General features: G+C 47.3%; 1 long non-coding RNA gene across 2 annotated transcripts; it reads right to left on the bottom strand.

Annotated features, from left to right (window-relative positions):
* Positions 1 to 6,974: 6,974 nt before the first annotated feature.
* On the bottom strand, positions 6,975 to 11,505 carry LOC118570017. Of its 2 annotated transcripts, none has more exons than XR_004943111.1 (3): positions 11,464 to 11,505; positions 8,688 to 8,931; positions 6,975 to 7,163 (listed from the first exon to the last, which is right to left on the bottom strand). It is a non-coding gene; the product is annotated as an uncharacterized LOC118570017 (long non-coding RNA). The 2 variants fall into 2 exon arrangements; XR_004943110.1 differs by having other exon boundaries at positions 11,042 to 11,499.
* Between the last annotated feature and the right edge of the window lie 8,791 nt (positions 11,506 to 20,296).

The following is a 20,296-nucleotide window of genomic DNA, read 5'->3' as shown; positions in this document are numbered from 1 at the left end:
TTTTCTTGTACGAATGTTCTTTTTAAAAAAGATGTATTTTTATGTGTGTGTATGTGCCAGGTGTTACGTCTGTGGATCATGTATATGCAGTGTCTATGGAGGCCAGCAGAGGGCATCAGCTTCCCCTAGAACTGGAGTTTCAGGCAGTTGTCACTGCTGTGTGGGTGCTGGGAACCCAGCCCTGGTCCTCTGGAAGAGGAGCCAGTGCTCTTAGCCACTGAGCCAGCTCCCCAACCCATTTTCTTGTAAAAATTGTCTTATTTTTGTCACCTTAAAGGCATTAGCTTATTCAGAGCCAAAGAATAGTATTTCAGTGTTTTTTTTTTTTTTTTTTAAGATTTATTTATTATATATACAGTATTCCTGTCTGCATGTACACCTACAGACCAGAAGAGGGCACCAGATCTCATTACAGATGGCTGTGAGCCACCATGTGGGTGCTGGGAATTGAACTCAGGATCTTTGGAAGAGCAAGCAGTGCCCTTAACCTCTGAGCCATCTCTCCAGCCCTATTTCAGTGTTTTTATTCGTGTATATTAGTTATTCACAATAATAGAGTTCACTTTGACATTTTTGTACACATATATAACCTATTCCAATTACACTCACTCCTGTTAACTTCACTTGCGCCTCTCCCATTTCCTCAGTCTCTTTACTCAAAAGAATATTTCTTCAATAGTGCTGCACAGTGATGAAACATTAAACTGATCATAGTTTATCATCAAAGAGTCCTGTTATAGTTATAAACCACATCATAATTGTCATAAAAATTGACATTGTTTTTATGTGTTGGTCATTTAAAGAAATGCAGAATTCAGGGCTGAGGATGTGGCTTAGTGTTTGGAGCACTTGCCCAGCATGGGCAAGGACCTGGCTTGCACTGTCAGCATCCAGGAGGGTGGGAAGGAGGATGTCAGCTCACAGTCCAGATCAGTTGTAAGATTTGCTGTAGAGAATAGCCCTGTGCCTGCCTTTGCTTACCTATTAATTTGCATTCTAAGCTCCTAAGATTCCATGACATTTCTTATGGGTGTGTGTTTACATACCCATTGTGCTTTTCGGTTTGCTGGGGAACAAATCTGTGAATAGCAGTCAGTGTGGAGGATTCAGTTAGAATTTCACCAGTGTTCATTAAATTGCATGTGAATCAGGCTCTGTCCTCATTCTTAGCATGAGACCTGGGATGAGCAGAACAGGGCCCTGTGCTCACAGAGCAGATGAACAGAGAACAAGGTACCTTGGGCTCAGTGAGGAAAATCCAGTGCTGATGCAAGTGTTTGTGGGAAGGAGTGCTCTTTACCTGTGCTGTTTTGGAAGGCCTGGACAAGGTAGAGACCTAGGGTGGAGAACTGAATGAAAAAGAATCCATATAGTCTTTATTAGAGTGTTCCAGGGGTGCTAGGCTGAACAGCTGGCAAAGGGGCCGAGCACCTGAGAAGATGTGGCAGGAACAGACCTGAACTCAGGGTGGGGAGGAGGGCAGACACCAGAAGTCAGGTGGAGGGGCTCCGTAGGTTGGGGACATTTGCATTTTATTCTAGGTGCAATGGTTCGTGGAATTTTAGCAAGAGGCCTGGCCAATCGGATCTGAATTTTTTAAGAAATCAGCTTCTATGCTCTGGGAACATGGCCTAGTTGATAGAGTGCTTGCCCAGAATGTTGAGAGTACTGAGTTCAATCCCAGCACCACATAAACTAGACGTGGTGCTCCACACCATGTCTCAGTTCTCAGGAGGTGGAGGCAGGAGGATCATAAGTTTGAGGTCTTTTTTAGCTACCTACTGAGTTTGGGACCAGTCTGAGCTATATGAGACCCCCATCTGAAAGAGAAAGAGAAGTATCTAGGAAAGGAGGGAAGGAGGGAGGGAACAAGGAGACCAGCTTCTGAGGAGGATGGGTTGATCCAAGTCAGAGACAAGATGGCTTGAACCAGGGTGATGGGGCAGAAGCAGAAGCCATGGGCCATGCCAGGGGATTCTAAGGGAGAAGAATCAGGAGCCACAATAAGTCAAGGAAGCATACAAGCGAAGCATGTTTCTATGTGGGGTCTGTGGGGTCCGAAGCAAGAGTTCTGTTTAGGCTGTGTTGAGTTTAGGATGGTAAAGCCTGAGCTGAAATAACTGCTGTTCAATAGCTTTTCCTGAGACCATCCCTAAAAGGGAATGGAGGAAGCTTGAAGGAGCCAAAGAGGGCAGGGCAGCTTCTTGGGGACAGAGATGTGACAGGGAACCTCACCCCTCTGTTTCCCAAGCCTTTCTTTCACAGATGGAGATGTGTATGAGTGATTTTCATGTATGTCTGTGCATCACATGTGTGCGGTGTCCTCAGAAGTCAAAAGAGGGTGTCAGACACCCTAGAACTGGAGTTACAGATGGCTGTGAGCTACCCACGTGGGCTCTGGGAACCAAAAGGTCCTTTGTGAGCCACCATGTGGTTGCTGGGAACTGAACTCAGGGCCTCTGGAAGAACAGCCAGTGCTCTTAACCTCTGAGCCATCTCTCCAGCCTCCAAAAGGTCCTTTGTAAGAGCAGTAAGTACTCTTAACTGCTAAGCCATCTCTCCAGTGTGTCCCCACCCACCCCCCAACCTGGCCTTTCTTGGTACAGTGATTTTCATGACCTCAGTTCAGTGTTTATTCATTTAAAGAGTACCTTCCGAGCTTTGGGTACTACACTTGGAGATTCTGCTAAAACTCAATGGCTTTTGTCTTTGCTTTTCTCCTTTCGGGCAGTGTTAACTCGATTTCAAAGGGTAAAAAAAAAAAAATGCCAAGTAGAACAGGCAGTGACCATAAAACTGGTCGTCATCCCTGTCGACATCAACATCCTCTGCTCTTTGTCACTTGCTCTCTGTGGCTTTTCAGACTTGAAGACTGTGTCCTTGATTATCAGCAGAAATCTCAGCTCTGTTCACTGACGCCTGGCATCTGCCTTCTAAAGGCGCTGCTGGCTGCTTCCTTGAAGAGATCTGGGTTCATGTGCTTTAAAGCTTTCTACGTTTATTTGCTATAAACGTTGAGCAGTCATTGAGTGGCAGGCCTGTTTGGACCCTGGATCTCTTACAAAACTAAGCTAGTGGGTCCTGCCAATTTAGTGAGAATGGACTGTAAGCATCTCCAGTAAAATTCTTCACAAGCTACCAAGTCAGATAGAAATGAGAAGAAAAATTGGCCTAACATTCCACCTTATGCAAACTGTAATTATAACACCATACAGAGGTTTTTTCAGTTACCAGTTTTGTTTCTAAGTAGTTGTTCAGTGTTAGCAATCTTTCTGTAGCCTTTGGAGAGAGTCCCCAGTTTTCATTTATCAGAAACAGTTTCTAATCATGAGCTGTAAAAACAGAATCTTCAGGGCTGGAGAGATGGCTCAGCAGCTAAGAGCACCACTGGATGCTCTTCCAGAGGTCCTGAGTTCAATTCCCAGCAACCACATGGTGGCTCACAGGGGTCTGTAATGAGATCTGGCGCCCCCTTCTGGCATGTAGGCATACATGCAGGCAGAACACTGTATATGTAATAAGTAAATAAATCTTAAAACAAAACAAAAACAGAACCCTCAAATGTTCCAACAATAATATTTTTAAATGACCCAGTACATATGGATGTATTCGTTTGTCTTTTTTGCTTGTTTTTAGCTTTTAAATGGCTGAGTCATCTTTCCAGCCCTGTTTTTTGTTTTTGTTTTTTGTTGTTGTTTGTATTGTGTTTTGTTTTGTTGGTTGTTTGAGACAGGGTCTCTCTACAGTCCTGGCTGTCCTAGAACTTACTATGTAGACCAGGCCGTCCTTGAACTCACAGAGATCCACCTGCCTCTGCCTCCCTTCCTTTGCTATTTTCCTCAGCAGGGGGTCGTTCACTTGGCCTCACTGTGTGGACACTATGGCTTTGAATGCAATCCGGTCCTGTCTCATCCTTCCAAGTGCTAAATTACAGACATGCCGAGGCACCCTGTAATGTTTGTATTGTAGACACTGGTACACAAATGGGCCTTTCGGTCATCCTGCCAGCCAGAGAGAATCTCTGAAGAAGGGGGTGGGGGGGAAGAGCTCCATTATATTCACTTGTTTTGTTTTTAAAATTATTCTTTTGTTTTGTTTTGTTTTGTTTTGTTTTGTTTTTGTTTTTGTTTTCTTGAGACAGGATCTCACTATGTAGCTCTGGCTGTCCTGAAACTCACTATGTAGACCATGCTGGCCTCAAAGTCACAGAGATGCGCCTTCCTCCTGAGAGCTGGAATTAAAGGCCTGCACCACCCCTGGCTAAAATTATTTTTCATCATTATTTTGATGTGCTAGGACCTTTGGTGCATTAAGCTCAGTGTCCACTGTTGCCCTGTACCTCCAGGCCCTTTTAGTAGATTTTGAAAAATTCTAATGTGAGAAAACAGTTTCAAGAATGTAACCTGGTCAGGTGGTGGTGGTGGTGGCGGTGATGGTGGCGGGGGCACATGCCTTTAATCCCAGAACTTGGGAGGCAGAGGCAGGTGGATCTCTGGGAGTTCGAGGTCAGCTTGGGCTACAGAGTGAGATCCAGGACAGGCACAAAACTACACAGAGAAACCCTGTCTCAAAAAACAAATAAACAAAGAATGTAACCTGAAACCTACTGTGCACAAGGTCCTAGGTTCCATTCCCAGCACTGCACAGACCCAGTGCACACACCTGCATCCCAGCACTTGAGAGATGGAGGCAGGAGGAACAGGAATTCAAGGTTGCCTTTGGCTGCACAGTGAGCCTGAATGTAACTGTATAATCCAGGCAGACCCTTCAGGCCCTTCTCTTTCTCAGGAAGGTCATGGCCCAATATTACATTTTATCTGCAGGAAATGACAAATTATATAATGTTCTATGTAAAATACAGTTGAGAAACCTGAGGTGCCTGCTGGATGTGGTGAGCTGCTGAATGCACTGTGACCCGCAGCCGCCGCCTCCAGCACGTAGGTGCACAGCTCTGGCGGGCTTCCTTCTGAGTGTCTCACTTGGGGTTCCTGCTATCTGTCTCCTGTTATCAGCAGGTTTGTCATGGTTAGTCACCTCTGATCCAGTCACCCAACAGCTGTTCTGCAGAAACTCTGAAAATGGCACGCCTTTAATCCCAGCACTCGGGAGGCAGAACAAGGCTGATCTCTGTGAGTTTGAGGCCGGCCTGGTCTACAAAGCAAGTTCTAGGACAGCCAAGGCTACACAGAGAAACCCTGTCTTGGAAAAAAAAGAAAAAGAAAGGAAGAAAGGAAGGAAGGAAGGAAGGAAGGAAGGAAGGAAGGAAGGAAGGAAGGAAGGAAGGAAGGAAGCGGTCCAACAGTGGGAAGTCTTAGCAGGGAAAACCACGTAATGCACTCCGCCTACTAATGTGCATGATGCTGGGGTGGATTTAGGTTAAGGACCTGCCGTCCCTCTATGTGGTAACCAAAGAGGTGTGAACTCACCTCTATGCAATTAATCATTCATTTCTTTTTGAATACGGTGCTCATAAAATCTAAGTCCCTCCCACTTACACAGGAGAAGTGCCTGCCAGCCTGTCAGAAGGTAGCCTAGATTTTATTCATTTGTAAAATGCTAGATGATTGTAAGCTCTACTCTTTATCTTTTAGTTAAAAAATAATGTCTCAGACTGGCAGCATGGCTCAGTAGGTAGACTGGATGAGTGCAGTCCTGGGACCAGTGCCTGCAGACCTACCACTGACCTACACACACACACACACACACACACACACACACACACACACACACACACATGCGCGCGCGCATGCACATACACAATAAATAAATGTAAAAATAAATAACTTAAAAAAAATTTTTTTTTGAGCTGAGGATCGAACCCAGGGCCTTGTGCTTGCTAGGCAAGCGCTCTACCACTGAGCTAAATCCCCAACCCCACTTTTAAAAATTTTAAGCATACAAATTAATGGGTTTCATTATGGCATTTCTCTACATATATAAAAATAGATTTTGCCATATAAATTCAACAAGGTGTGTTTACCAAACCTAAAGATATGTTTGAATGCTCTGACTTGAAATGCATTTACTTGTTTTAAAGAAATGTCACTCTTTTGTTTTCTTTTTGTAACTGGCTGTCCTGGAACTAGCTCTGTAGGCAGGAAACACAGAAGCTCACGGTCATCTACAGCTTCATAAAGAGTCCAAGGTCAACCTGGTTTACAGAGCAAGTTCCAGGATGGCCAGGGCTATGCAGAGAAACCCTGTCTCAATAAAATAAAAATAAATAAATGAAAATAAAAATCGAGAGGCCTGCATCAATCAGAGATGTGACATATCCCACAGCAGTAGCCACCCACCAACTCATGTCAGCTCAGAGCTCGCTCGCTCTCCCCCCCCCCTTCTGAATGGTCTTATTTCCCTTTTCTCTACTGGCTGTATTAGTTACTATGTTTGTAGAGAAAACAGATTTCTTTCCCTTTCTCTTTTTGAGACAGGGTCTTACAGTGTATCCTGTGAGTTTGACGTTATCTTAGTCTACATAGCAAGTTCAAGTCAGCCAAAGCTAGTGAGACCCTGTCTCAAAACAAACAACAAACAAAAGACACACAAAACACGAACAGTTTAATGAAAAAATGAAAACATTTCAAGACAAAGAATTTTTTTTTTGATTGTTTTTTTTGTTTTGTTTTGTTTTGTTTTTTTTGAGACAGGGTTTCTCTGTGTAACAGCCCTGGCTGTCCTGGAACTCACTCTGTAGACCAGGCTGGCCTCAAATTCCTAGAGATGAGTCTGCCTCTGCCTCCTGAGTGCTAGGATTAAAGGCTACACCACCACACCTGGCAGACAGCTGGTTTTTGACAGGCTGAAATTACACACTGGAGAAAAAACAGCATCTTCAGCAAATAGTGCTGTTCAGACTGGAGGCTGCATGTGGAAGAATGCAGGTAGGTCCATAGTTATTACCTTGGATGAAACTCAACTCCAAATGGATCAAAGACCTCAACAGAAGACCAAGATGCCCTGGGTCTGATAGAAGAGAAAAACGAGGAATAGTCTTGAACTCGTTGGCACAGGAAAAGACTCTGAACAGAATACCAGTAGTACAAGCACAAAGAAGAAAAAGTGGGACTTCTCAAAGCTGAAAAAACGTCTGTATGGCAAAGGATATCCAAGATCTTAAGGTCTTCATACACGTGAGAGAAGGTTGGTATCTAAAACATGAACTAAAAAAAAAAAAAAAAAAAAATCAAACATCAAGAAACAATGAAGGGTTGGGGATTTAGCTCAGTGGTAGAGCACTTGCCTAGCAAGCACAAGGCCCTGGGTTTGCCATATAAATTGCCATATACACCGGTCCTCAGCTCTGGTTTAAAAAAAAAAAAAAGAAAGAAAGAAACAATGAAAAAATGAGGTACAGAACTAAGGACAGAATTCTCAAAAGATGAAACACAAATGGATGAGAAACACTTAAAAATGTTCAACATCCTGAACCATCAGAGAAATGCAGATCAAAACTTGAGATTTCATCTTACATCAGCCAGAATGGCCAGGATCAATAAAATAAATGACAGCTCATACTGGTGAGGATGTGTGGTAAGAGGAACACTCATCCATTGCTGGTGGGAGTGCAAACTTGTACAGCCACTATGGAAGCTGGGGTAGATCTACCTCAAGATCCACACTTGGGCATCTACCAGAGGACTCTCCATCCTACTACAGAGACACTTGTTGATCCATGTTCTTTGTTCTCTATTCATAAGAGCCAGAAATTGGAAACAGCCTAGCTGTCCATCAACTGACAAATGGATAATGAAAATGAGGTACATTGCACAATGGGAGAGCTGGGTCCAAGAGAGGCCTGTTAGTAGACTTCTGTGTGATTCATACGTACACCACAACCCAGAGCCCTGCTCTTGGAGTTGAGAAGGAAGCTAGAGCTTTGTTTTTTTGTTTTGGGTTTTTTGTTTGTTTGTATGTTTTGTTTTTTGGAGCTTGCACTAGCTAGGCAAGCGCTCTACCACGGAGTTAAATCCCCAACCCCACTCACCCCCCCCCACCCAGCCAGGGTTTCTCAGTAGCTTTGGAGCCTGTCCTGGACTAGCTCTGTAGCCCAGGCTGGCCTTGAACTCACAGAGATCCACCTGCCTCTGCCTCCCGAGTGCTGGGATTACAGGCATGTGCCACCACCGCCTGGCCTGTTTTTGGTTTTTGGAAACAGAGTTTCTCTGTGTAGTCCTGGTTGTCCTGGAACTCGCTCTGTAGGCTCAAACTCAGAGAGTTCCATCTGCCTCTGCCTCCCTTTGTAGACAGGGATCTGGAACCAGAAACTCTGCCTGTGCTTTTGGTTCCCAAGGGGACCCTAGCCTGGAGACAGAGGGACAGAACAAACATCCCCAGAACACACATCCCCAGGAGTCTCCAGGAGCCTAGCAGCCGCAGCTGTCCTGGGAGGATTCTATATCACAGTCCTGGGTCTCAGCTCCCGAGGGTAGGACTCCCAGGTGTCAAGTAGACACTCTCTAAAGACTCCTGGAGAATATTCTAGATTGCCTCAAGGGAGGCGAGGAAAGGGAACGTGAGTTATTAGAAACAGCACACAAGCAGCAGTCTTGCAGGACTGGAAGAAAATGCAAATGATTGCCCTAGGGGTGACTCTGACAGACTACAGGGAAAGCCAGGCTGTCCCTTAGGAAGCTGACGTGCCTGAAGTGGAGCAGATACTCTAGGATCACCCCTTTCATACACACCTAAGAAGGGCCATGCTCTGGTGAGGTCTGACCCAGAGGAACTCCCCGTAGAGAAGAAAGGTTAGTGATCCCAGCACCTTTTAGCAAGTGCAGTACCACCATCGTCCTCAGGGTGGAGCTCAAGGGCGACCATGTCTTCTGAGCAATGGAGAGCCGCGCAGTGAACATCTGGAAGATGGGGCACCAGGCTGCTCTCCAAGAATGGAACCATCCATCAGTGGCTGCCACAGAGACAGTTGCCAGGCTGTAGAGAAAGGATCAACATTGTCCCATGACCTGATAAGGCTCACACAGGCCAGACTGTGCTTAGTACTCATATGTAGCCCCTCCAAAGCATTCTGAAGCACATGTCTTAATCAAGGCCCAGGCCAAAGCTAGTGGGTGTCTAAGATGGTGAACCTCGTGTGTCAGCCTGTCAGAGCAAATATTGTTCTGAGGCTGAGTCTAATTTAATGGTAACTAGATTCGAATGCCCAAGGCTCTAAGAACCACCCTGACTACAAAACAAAACCCAGCATTGTTTATGTTTCTGCGAAGCATTTGGGAGATAGGATTAATTTTTTAATCACTGGACTTTGAGTAAAACAGATTTCCTTGTGGTACAAGCCCATAATCCCAACAGAAGTTCAAGGCCATCCTTGACTACATTTGAGTTTCAAATAAGCAACAGCACAAAACAAAACAAAAAGCCAGATTCCCTTCCAAAATGTGGTGGCCTTCGTCCAACTAAACAACCTTAAGGCTGTGGTTCCCTGGAGGAGGAAGGATTCTGTTCTCAGATTACCTTTGGCATCAGCTTTTACTAGAATCTCTGCCCTTCCCTAACTGCTCTGCAGGCTTCAGGCTCATCAAGCGCCACCATGGCAGGGCTCATTTCCCTCAAATAATTCAGCTGACTGTTGTTAAAGATAGGAATGGTGGCATACACTCATAATCCCAGCCCTTTGGAGGTGGAGGGAGGTAGGATTGGAGGTTCAAGAGAGTTCAAAGCCAGTATCTCTTGGATTTGAGGGAAAGTGAGTCAGTCATATGGGAGTGGGCTCATCACTTTCTTTTTTTTTTGTTTGTTTGTTTTATTTATTTATTTATTTATTTATTTTTGAGCTGAGGACCAAACCCAGGGCCTTGCGCTTGCTAGGCAAGCACTCTACCACTGAGCTAAATCCCCAACCCCCACTTTCCTAACTATAATTGAGACATCACAAACCTAACAATATTCTCCATTTGTGTTACAAATGTTAGCGTAACTGGGGTATGGTGGTGCAGGCCTGTGATCCTAGACCTCGGGTGGCTTAGGCAGGAGGAAGGTGAGAGGCCAGCCTGGGCCGACACAGGAGGACCCACGTCAGGAACAAACAAACCATCGGTGTTATTTTAGATCAGGTGCACAGGAAGAAAGCATCCCTCATTCCTTTGGTCTGGGAGTCCACCCATTGATACTTTTGCTGTCCATTCCCACGCATGGCCTTATGGGTGTGGTACTAGAAGCCCAAGGTTATCACCAAGACCTGAGACTGTGTCTCAGCCATTCCAGTCAACAGCTGTGACCTTTTGCTGCCTATTTGATGTCAGCTTGACGCAGCTAAAGCCATCTGAGGGAAGGGGCTCTTAATTAAGAAAATGTCTCCACGCTGGGTAGTAGTGCACACCTTTAGTCCCACACTCAGGAGGCAGAGGCAGAGGCAGGCCAATTTCTGTGAGTTCCAGGTCAGCCTGGTCTACAGAGTGAGTTCCAAGACAGCCAGGGCCACACACAGGGAAACTGTCTCAAAACAAAACAAACACACACACACCCGCCGCCCCTAAAAAAAGAAAAGAAAAAAGGAAGGAAGAAAGAAAAGAAAAGAAAGAGAAAAGAAAAAAAAGACAAGGGAGAAGAGAGGAGGAGGAGGAGGAGGAGAGGAGGAGGAGGAGGAGGAGGAGGAGGAGGAGGAGGAGGAGGAGAGGAGGAGGAGGAGGAGGAGGAGGAGGAGGAGGAGGAGGAGGAGGAGGAGGGGAGGAGGAGGAGGAGGAGGAGGAGGAGGAGAGGAGGAGGAGGAGGAGGAGGGAGGAGGAGGAGGAGGAGGAGGAGGAGGAGGAGGAGGAGGAGGAGGAGGAGGAGGAGGAGGAGGAGGAGGGAGGAGGAGGAGGAGGAGGAGGAGGAGGAGGAAAGGACGAGTCTCATTTAACCCAAGCTGGTCTCATCTCTCGTCAGCCAAGGATGATTTTGAACTGACCCTTCCACATCAACCTCCCAAAGGCTAGAATTACCACCCTGAGCCACCGCATCCATTGTCCCTTCTTATTTTACACAGAGCTTAAGGCCAATTTCTGCAGGTTAACGAGAAAAAGCAGATCTATGAAGCGGAACCAACCCAGCGGGGTACAGACACGGACACCCTCAGGTAGCAGGGCTGGCTCAAAGCTTCTGGGAACCGCAGAGAAAGGGGAAACTGGGCCGTTACACAATTGTGCACTGTTGTCAGTGAGGTAAAGGCCGCTAACGGCTGCGGAAGAACCCCAACTGGGCAGGCCCTTCTGCCCTCCACGCTTCCGCCTCCACCTTCTGATTCCCACGAAATGAAAGCGTTGCTGAGTCTGATGGAGGGCCAGTCCTCCTTAAAGGGCCCCTCCCTGTCTCCAGCTGAGCCAATGGAGAAGGCTTCCGACCAGAAACCAAATCCCAAAATAAGGCTAAAACGTTGGGTTTCTAAAAGTCATCGCGGGCAGAGAACAAACAAGACTCGGCCCTCTGCGGTTAGCCTGCTTATAGCCACGCTCGCTTCCTCTCCATCACCATTTCCTCTCTTGACCCAGCGTGCAGGATGCTCCGGCTTCTGTCTGGGCATCCAGTCACTGGCAACGCCCACTTCCGCTCCCCGGTGCGGTTTATCCAATCCAGTGCTCAGCAAAGTTTTGGGAAGTATTTCTTTTATGCAAGGCTCTGGTACCAAGGCCCCATCCGGGAACCCATGCCCTCAGCCTCTGGGAATTCAGAGGAAGCTTTCCAACTCATGGGCTGGAGCAGCATGGGAATTCCAAGGGAGACGCGGGACTTTCTGGATAAGAAGGGACCGGGAGTAGGGGAGGCCAAGTATGATGAGAACTAGCCGGGTTCAGACAGCAGGAGATGCTTGCCTTGCTTGAAGCAGAGATCCGCAGGGAGAACCTGGAGTGGGTTTCCGCATCCTTCCGGAGGCCCCCATAAGCACTTGGTACAGGGACCTTCAGGCGTGTTCCTTGCACCCAGCATTCAGGAAATCTCCAAGAGCTGCCCATCTGGGATTTTTCTGAGGCAGTCTGTCACTTGAGAATTTATGTGTTTTTTTTTTCTTTTCTTTTATTATTCATTTATTTATTTGTCTGTTTGTTTGTTTATTATGTATACAGAAGAGTGCGCCAGATCTCATTACAGATGGTTGTGAGCCACCATGTGGTGCTGGGAATTGAACTCAGGACCTCTGGAAGAGCAGTCGGTGCTCTTAACCTCTGAGCCATCTCTCCAGCCCTCTTTTCTTTTTTAAGTAGGGTCTCACTATGTAGCTCTGGTTGGCCCTGAACTCACCTTGTAGTCCAGGCTGGCCTCAAACTCACAAGAGATCTACTTGCTCTGCCTCCTTGGTGTGAGGATCAAAGGCTTGTGCCATCCTGCTGTGCTAAATTTATGTACTTAAAAAATATTTATTAGTTAGCATAAACAATGGGTTTTATAACATTTCATTCCATGTCTGTCACAGTCCTTAGTTCACACTTGTCCTGAGAATTTATCTTTTAATTTTATTTATTTATTTATTTTGGTTTTTTGAGACAGGGTTTCTCTGTGTAGATTTGGTGCCTTTCCTGGAACTCACTCTGTAGACCAGGATGGCCTCAAACTCACAGAGATCCACCTGGCTCTGCCTCCTGAGTGCTGGGATTAAAGGTGTTCGCCACCACTGCCAGGCGAATTTGTCTTTTTAAAAACTCAGGAGGCAGAGCCAGACAGATCTCTGTGAGTTTGAGGCCAGCCTGGGCTACAGAGCGAGATCCAGGAAAGGCACAAAGCTATATAAAGAAACCCTGTCTCGAAAAACAAAAACAAACAAACAAAAAAACAAACAAAAAAACCTTGTCATCAAACTGGTGATATAGGTCAGTTGGAGCCCTGGGTTTCAACACCAGCATGGCATAAACCTGGTGGTGTATGCCAGTAATCTCAGCACTCAGGAAGTGGAGGCAGGAGGCGTTCAGGGTCATCCTAGGTTAGATGGTAAGTTTGGACCCAGGTGAGGCTACATATCTTAAAAAAAAAAAAAAAAAAGGTAAGAAAGAAAGAAAAAGAAAAAAGAAAGAAGGGGATTAGGTGGGATTTACTCAGGACCTCAGCACTCAGGAGGCAGACAGGATGCTTTCATGTTTGAGCTTAGCCTGGGCTAGAGAAACTGTATCTCAACAGCAATAGAAAGAATCATCTCTTAGAGATGGTGGCAGGGTCAACATGCCGATTGCTGGGCAGGGACAATCACAGAATCCCAACCACTGGCTTTGGGGGAGGCCTGAAGGGCCAGCACTCAGTGCCCTATGCTGTAGGTAGGATTGGACCATGAAACTTGGTTTGGGTTCATATCAAGATCAAACTGTGGTTCTCTCTGTACTTTGCCATCTTGGAGAAGTGTGTTATGGTTTAGCGCTCAAATGTCCCCCAAAAGCTTATGTATTGAAGGCTTGGTACCCAATATAACAGTGTTTAAAAACTGGGTCTGTGGGAGCTGACTGGATCCACATGGCTCCAACAACATGCATAAATTCATCTATTTATGGGGTTATACCTTACTGGACCTAACGGGATGCTCACAACCTCCAAGCTTCTAGATCAGTGGTTCTTGTCCTTCCTAAGGCTGCGACCCTTTCATACAGGTCCTCATGTTGTGATGACGCCCCCGACCATAAAGTTATTTTCATTTCTACTTCAGCTATTTTGTTACTGTTAGGAATCGTAATATAAGTAAATATCTGTGATCTTCAATGGTCTTTGGGGGTTGCGACCCACAGGTTGAGAACCACTGTTCTAGAAGGTACATCGTGTCCAGTGCCCTCACACTCCCACAGCGATGCGCAAAGCACCTTGGCCAAGCAACGGTAGTCCAAAACCTGACCTGTCAGTCAAAACACTTTCCATCCTTACGTCATTTGCTCTTGCGTATTTAGTGAAAAGTAAGCCCTCTGAGTGCTGGTGTTTGATACATCTGGTTATCCTTCAGACCGCCAGAGCACACCCCCCTGTCACGTGGGGGAGGCTGAGGGGAAGGGGTAAAAGAGAGGGAAGAGGTCCTGGCGGCTGAGATCTGTGAGAACCACACCCAGCTCCTCTTAGAACTGTAAATAATTTAATTCACATTGTCTCCAATCTTTGTGGGAGGAAATAGATTCCAAAGGGTGAAGGAAATCCTCCCCAAAGTCACAGTGCTAGAGAATGGCAGTTATCTGGCCTCACCACTGAAGGGATGGCAAAGCCTGGTTTTCTTTTTGTTGTTTTGTTGTGGTTTGTTTGTTTTTTGAGACAAGGTTTCTCTGTGTAGCCCTGGCTGTCCTGGATCTCGCTCTGTAGCCCAGGCTGGCCTCAAACTCACAGAGATCCACCTGCCTCTGCCTCCCAAGTGCTGGGATTAAAGGCATGTGCCACCACCACCCAGCTAAGCCCAGCTTTCTTCAGCCAGGAGCATCTCCCCTAGAAACCTACAAACCAAAGGCACAACGGCAGAGGCAGGAAGAGGGCTGATTCTATGATCAGCCAGGTTTGAAGGGAAAGGACTTTCCTCGGGTGAGGTGGATGGTCTCCATTGTGAGTCTGTCTCCTCTGTGTGCTAGGGACACTCACACCAATCGATGGAGGCCTTCATGAATAACTATGGAGAGAAAAGAGGAAGCCGCTGCCTCTCTGTGGAAACTTCTCTGAGAACTTGGGTACAGGATGTGTCAGGATGTGCAGGAGGTTGTGACGACCGCACCGTGCTGACTTCAATGTCTTCCAGTCCCTCCAGCTGCTGAGGCCATGCTGAGAACCTCAGCCTTCCTGGTCCTGGGATCTAAGGGGCAGGAGCGAGCAGGGAGCAGCGGTCCTGAAGCAGCGGGGGTCCATGACGGCCAGTGCAGTGTCACAAAGAGGCTGTGTTCATCCACTAGCTAGGTGACTGTCCTAGCTGGGGTTTCTATTGCAGTGATGAAACACCATGACCAAACCAACTTGGGGAGGAAAGGGATGATTTAGCTTATATTTCCACATTCGTAATCCGTCACTGAAGGAGGCAGGGCAGGAACCTGGAGGCAGGGGCTGATGCAGAGGCCATGCTTATTGGCTTGCTCAGCTTGCTTTCTCATGGAAGCCAGGACCACCAGCCTAGGGATGGCACCACCCACAATGGGCTGGGCTCTTCCCCATCAATCACTAATTAAGAAAATGCTCTACAGGCTTGCCTCCAGCCCATTCTTATGGAGGCATTTTCTCCTCAAAGGCCTGTCTTGCACAAGGAAGACTCTCCAATCTGTCAACCTGCAGTCACTGCATGGGTTCTCTGGCCTTTTGGAAGGCCCAGACATCTTCGAGAATTTCATAAAACTGTCCACCCTTGCCTGGGGAAAAAACAAATGCCCCTAGACTTTCGGTTGCCTCTGAAAACGATTTCAGAAAAGTTCATGGGATTTTCCACAGCTCTGTCAGGAAGCCCTGGAGGCCCTTGTGCTCATGATAACCCCCCCTGCTCGCCCTCCTGGAAGCCCCTATTTCTGAGTCACCCCGTGTGGGGCTGTAGTTATAAGAAGCCCCTGAGTGCTTGAAATGCCACACTGAGAGGCGCTCGAGCACAAGGCAGCTTTGGAGGTTTCAAGAGAAAGAGGAACGGAGCTTGGGAAGCAGCTCGATACGCAGCCCTGGGTTTAACCCCGTAGCGTCAAAGGAAGCGGGAAAAGCTGAGCTTGAGGCGCATGCCTAGCACCTCAACGTTGGGAGGCGGAAGCCGGAGGACCGTCACAAGTTGGGGGCCAGCCTGAGCCGCACAGCAAGATTTTAACTCTACAAAAGCAAAATAGAGCCATTAAAAAATGGTTATGTGATGGTGCAAAGCTATAATTCTCGTGCTTCCGAGGTGAAGGCAAGAACGTCGGAAGTTTAAGGTCATCCTCTACTATGAGCAAGGCCAGCCTGGGCTCCACGAGACTCTGTCTTTGTAAAAAGGGAGGGGGCAATACAATGTCGAATTAATGATTTTCATTGAGACATTAAAATATAAGTTGGGGGTTGGGGATTTAGCTCAGTGGTAGAGCACTTGCCTAGCAAGCGCAAGGCCCTGGGTTCGGTCCTCAGCTCTGACAAAAATAAATAAATAATTTAAAATAAAATAAAATAAAAGTTGACTTGCAGTTGATGTTTCCTATTAAAATTTGGGGGGTAGGGTGGGGATTTAGCTCAGTGGTAGATCACTTGCCTAGCAAGCGCAAGGCCCTGGGTTCGATCCTCAGCTCAAAAAAAAAAAATTTAAAAATTGGGGGGTATGGTGGCACATAGTTGGCTGTGCCATCCCTGAGCCTTGGCTGTGTGCCGACCAATGGCTCTGTTGTCTCTCACTATTACCCTTCTCTCATCAACAGGGCATGCGCTGAGGAAGGAAGTGGAGGCCCTGGGTCCCCACTGGGGCTCCTTTAAAACCCTCCATGGGCTCATCTGGTGCCTGCACACCTGCCTCTCTGGGCAGACCCAGTGGTGCTGAGACCAGAGGGACCTGGGGGTCAACAGCCTGTCGAAGGCTACTGGGCTTCTGCTGTGAGGACACCTCTTCCGGGTAGTCTGATGCAACTTTGACTGATCCCACTTCCCTTCCAGTTTCAGAGAAGCTGGACGGACGGACGGACACACACACACACACACACACACACACACACACACACACGTCACTGTGGTTTGGCCCTGACTAGGGCCAGGCAGTGGTGGCTGAGCACCCCTTTAATCCTAGCACTGGGGAGGCAGAGGCAAGTGGATCTCTGAGTTTGGGGCCAGCCTGGGCTACAGAGCGAGTTCCAGGACAGCCAGGGCTACACAGAGAAACCCTGTCTTGACACCGTCCACCCCCAAATGGAAAAACAAAACCAAACCAAACAAACTCTACCTGACTAAGGACTTGGATAGGGAAGAGGCTGGAGTCTTAGGGGCCAGGCTAACAGGAGTCCATTGGATGTACATTTCCCAGTCCTCATGCCCCAAGTTCACACTAGTGACCAGTTGGTGAAAAACAGCAATGTTACCACAAGGGAACATGACCTCTCAGCCCAGAAACTTAACCAAGGCTTTATCTGTTCATTGTTTAAATTTTTGATTATGTTTTGTTTATTTGGGTAATAAATGTATTTGAAAACAGTGTCCCAGAGTGAAAAATACTCCCATGTTCCTGCCACAGAATGTGTGTGCCACAGAATGTGTGTGCCACAGAATGTGTGTGCAGGTCAGAGGGTGACTTGTAGGGCTTGATTCTCTCCTTCCACCATGTGGGCTCTGGGGATTGAACTGGGGTATTCAAACTTAGCCGCAAGGGCCTGTACCTGCCTAGCCATCACACTGACCCAAGGCTTAAGAAGGCAAAGTAGACAGTCATGAGTCACAGGAGATGTTCGAGCTTCAGGCCTGAGGTAACAACTTGCATAAAACTGTCAGACGTCAGAGGCAGGAAGTGGTGCACCAGAGAATCAGGCTCTCGGGTACCAGCTTTACTTCTCCTGGGACCTGGGAACTCTTTCAGCCCCTGAAGAAAGCTCAGGTGTCCTGTGGATGCTCTACCCTAGAGCAGACACTGTTTCCCAAAGACTGCAAAACCCTGTGCATGCAGGAAAAAGGCAATGCTGGGGAAGTGGAATGGAGGCCCCCTGGCCCACTGAGAGCCTGGCTTATGGTGCAGCTAGGATCCCAGGAGCCGGTCTTTCCTCTCTCCCTTATAGAGGTGGGATGAAGGTGGTGGTAGCTCACGCTTCCAGTTCCATGACACACTGGAGAAGCTAAATGGTAGGAATAAACACAGGACACAGAGGCCTCAGCTCCTCCCCAGTTCTCAGCCTCCTCCAACCTTTTGATCCTGTGCCAGACCCATGGGCCCTCCCGTATGTGAGACTCTCCTCTTCCTGCAGAGGAAGCCTCAGCATTGACTTTTGCTTGAGATCAAACCCAAGGAGGCTGGGGGTGTAGCTCTGTGGGTAGGGTGATTACCCCCTACATGCATGAAACCCTGGGTTCAATCCCCAGCACTGCATAAACTGTGTGTGGTCATGCATATCAGTCATCCCAACACTAAGGAAGTGGAGGCAGGAGGTCAAGAGTTCAAGGTCATCCTGTACAACATAGGGAGTTGGAGGAGAGCCTGGACTCTATCAGATCTGGTCTTTACAAAACAACCAACCAAAAAAATCCCAAAGCAAGCCCCAGGCCTCATGTGTACAAGGCATTTATGTACACATTATTGTTTTATGTGTAGATGTGCAGCTGTGTGGTGGTGCACATGTGTCACGGCATGCATGTGGAGGTCAGAGGACAATTTTTTGGAATTGGTTCTTTCTCCTGCCACATGGCTTCCGGGGATTGAGCTCAGGTCACCAGACTTTTCCCCACTGTGCCATCTCAGCAACCCAGACTCCGAGTTTTAACAAGAATCAAAAACCACAGTGACCCCAGAATATCCATCTTTGCTGAATCTAAAAGGAAAGTGGGCCAGTGGCTGGTGTGTGCATCAGGAAGTGGTGTCCCCTCAGAAGGACAGACACCTGCCAGGACTTCTCTTGGCCTTTCCTAGAAGGGCTGCTGGGAACACAAGGAACCTGATAGAAATAGTGGATGATGTTTCACAAGCTCCCAACTGCCTCTACCTACAAATAAACAGGGAAATCAGGGCTTGGTCCCTTCTCAGGACTGGGCTGGCCCACATCCCCAAGGGGCTCCGGAATGATCAGGGATGCCAAGGTTCCTGGATGTACTTTCCAGAGGTCTGTGCCTGAGGCCCAGGGTCTTCTCAGTATCCATCTCATCTAAGCCGTTGCCCTTCAGGTAGGGAGGCAGAACTTTCTTGTTGAGGTCTAGGGCCAGGTTCTAGGGTACCTGGTATGCACAGGACCTGGGGGAGCCCTTGGGATTGTGGCCCAGAGAGTTCTGCCCTCTCTGGGGTACCAAGGCTTTCTGCTAAAGTCAGCTCCATCCAGCTTCTGTTTTCTATATTGCTTCTTTGCCTTTTCTTTTCTTATTCAATTTTGGTTTTCGCCATCAAAGGGAAACCGGCTCTTTCTTCCTGCCTACAAGGCACTGTTTTGTTTTTGTCTTGTTTTTTATTGTTATTGTTTGCGGTGCCGGGGTAGAAGCCGGATGTTATGCTCTGCAGCCACTGACCCTTGCTCCCAGCCTTTATCTGGGTTTTAATTTGATAATTTACCAGTTTAGGGCAACAGACTAATTGCTGCAGAGCTTGTTTCCTTAAATTCTTAGGGAAACTCCCTAGATTTTTGTATAATTCATCCCCCTGTCTCAGACAGTTTCTAAACAAATGTCTGTTCCTACCCTACCCTTACCAGCATCAGTGAGTTGGGGAGTACAGACTTGTATTCTGGTGCTCTTGGTCCTTGAAGTCCTCCTGGATAATAAAATAATACCTTTGAAATACAAGCCAGAGATGAACTAGACATTGCTTTTCTTTTTTCTATTTTTTTTTTTTTAATGTGGAGCTGAGGATCGAACCCAGGGCCTTGCGCTTGCTGTGCAAGCGCTCTACCACTGAGCTAAATCCCCAACCGACATTGCTTTTCAAACCACATCCCCATCCCAGGGAAGTTCAGGGATAGCCATCCCCCTACCTTCTTGAAACTGTCATAGAAGCTGGACTTTGACCCGTCCTGCAGGCCAGGTTATTAGGTCGGACCCAAGGAGGCACCACCTGAAAGACCAATGGGGGCAAGAGAGGAAGGAGACCAGATGCATAAAGAAAGACAGAGACAATCTGAGTCGCGTCAAGGTCTCATTTATTGCAAAGTAAAGCAAGTTTATATACTGGTGGATATGAGGGGAAGGGAGGGAGATGGAAAATTGTTAGGAAAGGGTTCAGGACGAGGTCTCTGGTCCAGTGTTCAAGCAACCGATCAATCAATTAGAAAAGGGTTAGGGAGAGGTCTCTTTGGTCCAGTGCTTTGAACAACTGATCAATCAAACATACTCCAGGAAGTTTAATCTAAAAGTACACTTTGTGGGTTTTCCGGGAATGATTGTTTTTGCAATTTAATGGGTGCAGTTATGCCAGATCATCCAAGCAAGAAAAGTCAAGGCACAGCTATCCAACTTTTGGTTCCCAACAATTCCCCCCTTTTTCCTTAAAATGACCAAAGCAGGCTTTGGTCATGACTCGAGAGGGCCCCTGTCTTAGGCTATATGGGGAGCGTCCCATGTCTGGCAACGTGCCATGTTGAGCCGGTCTCGATGACCTCTGTACGTTGTGCCTCCAGCACAGGCCCCATGCTAATCCCGTCATTGAATACCCTCTAGCCTTTAGTTGTAAGGGGTTTTTACGTTTGTAGGGTGCTGAACCTTAGCCTTTCACCCATTTTGATAGTTTGATCTGGAATTTCTAAACAATGAT

This window comes from Onychomys torridus, chromosome 18 (genome assembly GCF_903995425.1).
Source record: "Onychomys torridus chromosome 18, mOncTor1.1, whole genome shotgun sequence".
NCBI lineage: Eukaryota > Metazoa > Chordata > Mammalia > Rodentia > Cricetidae > Onychomys > Onychomys torridus.
This window is presented reverse-complemented; position numbering and strand designations above follow the sequence as displayed.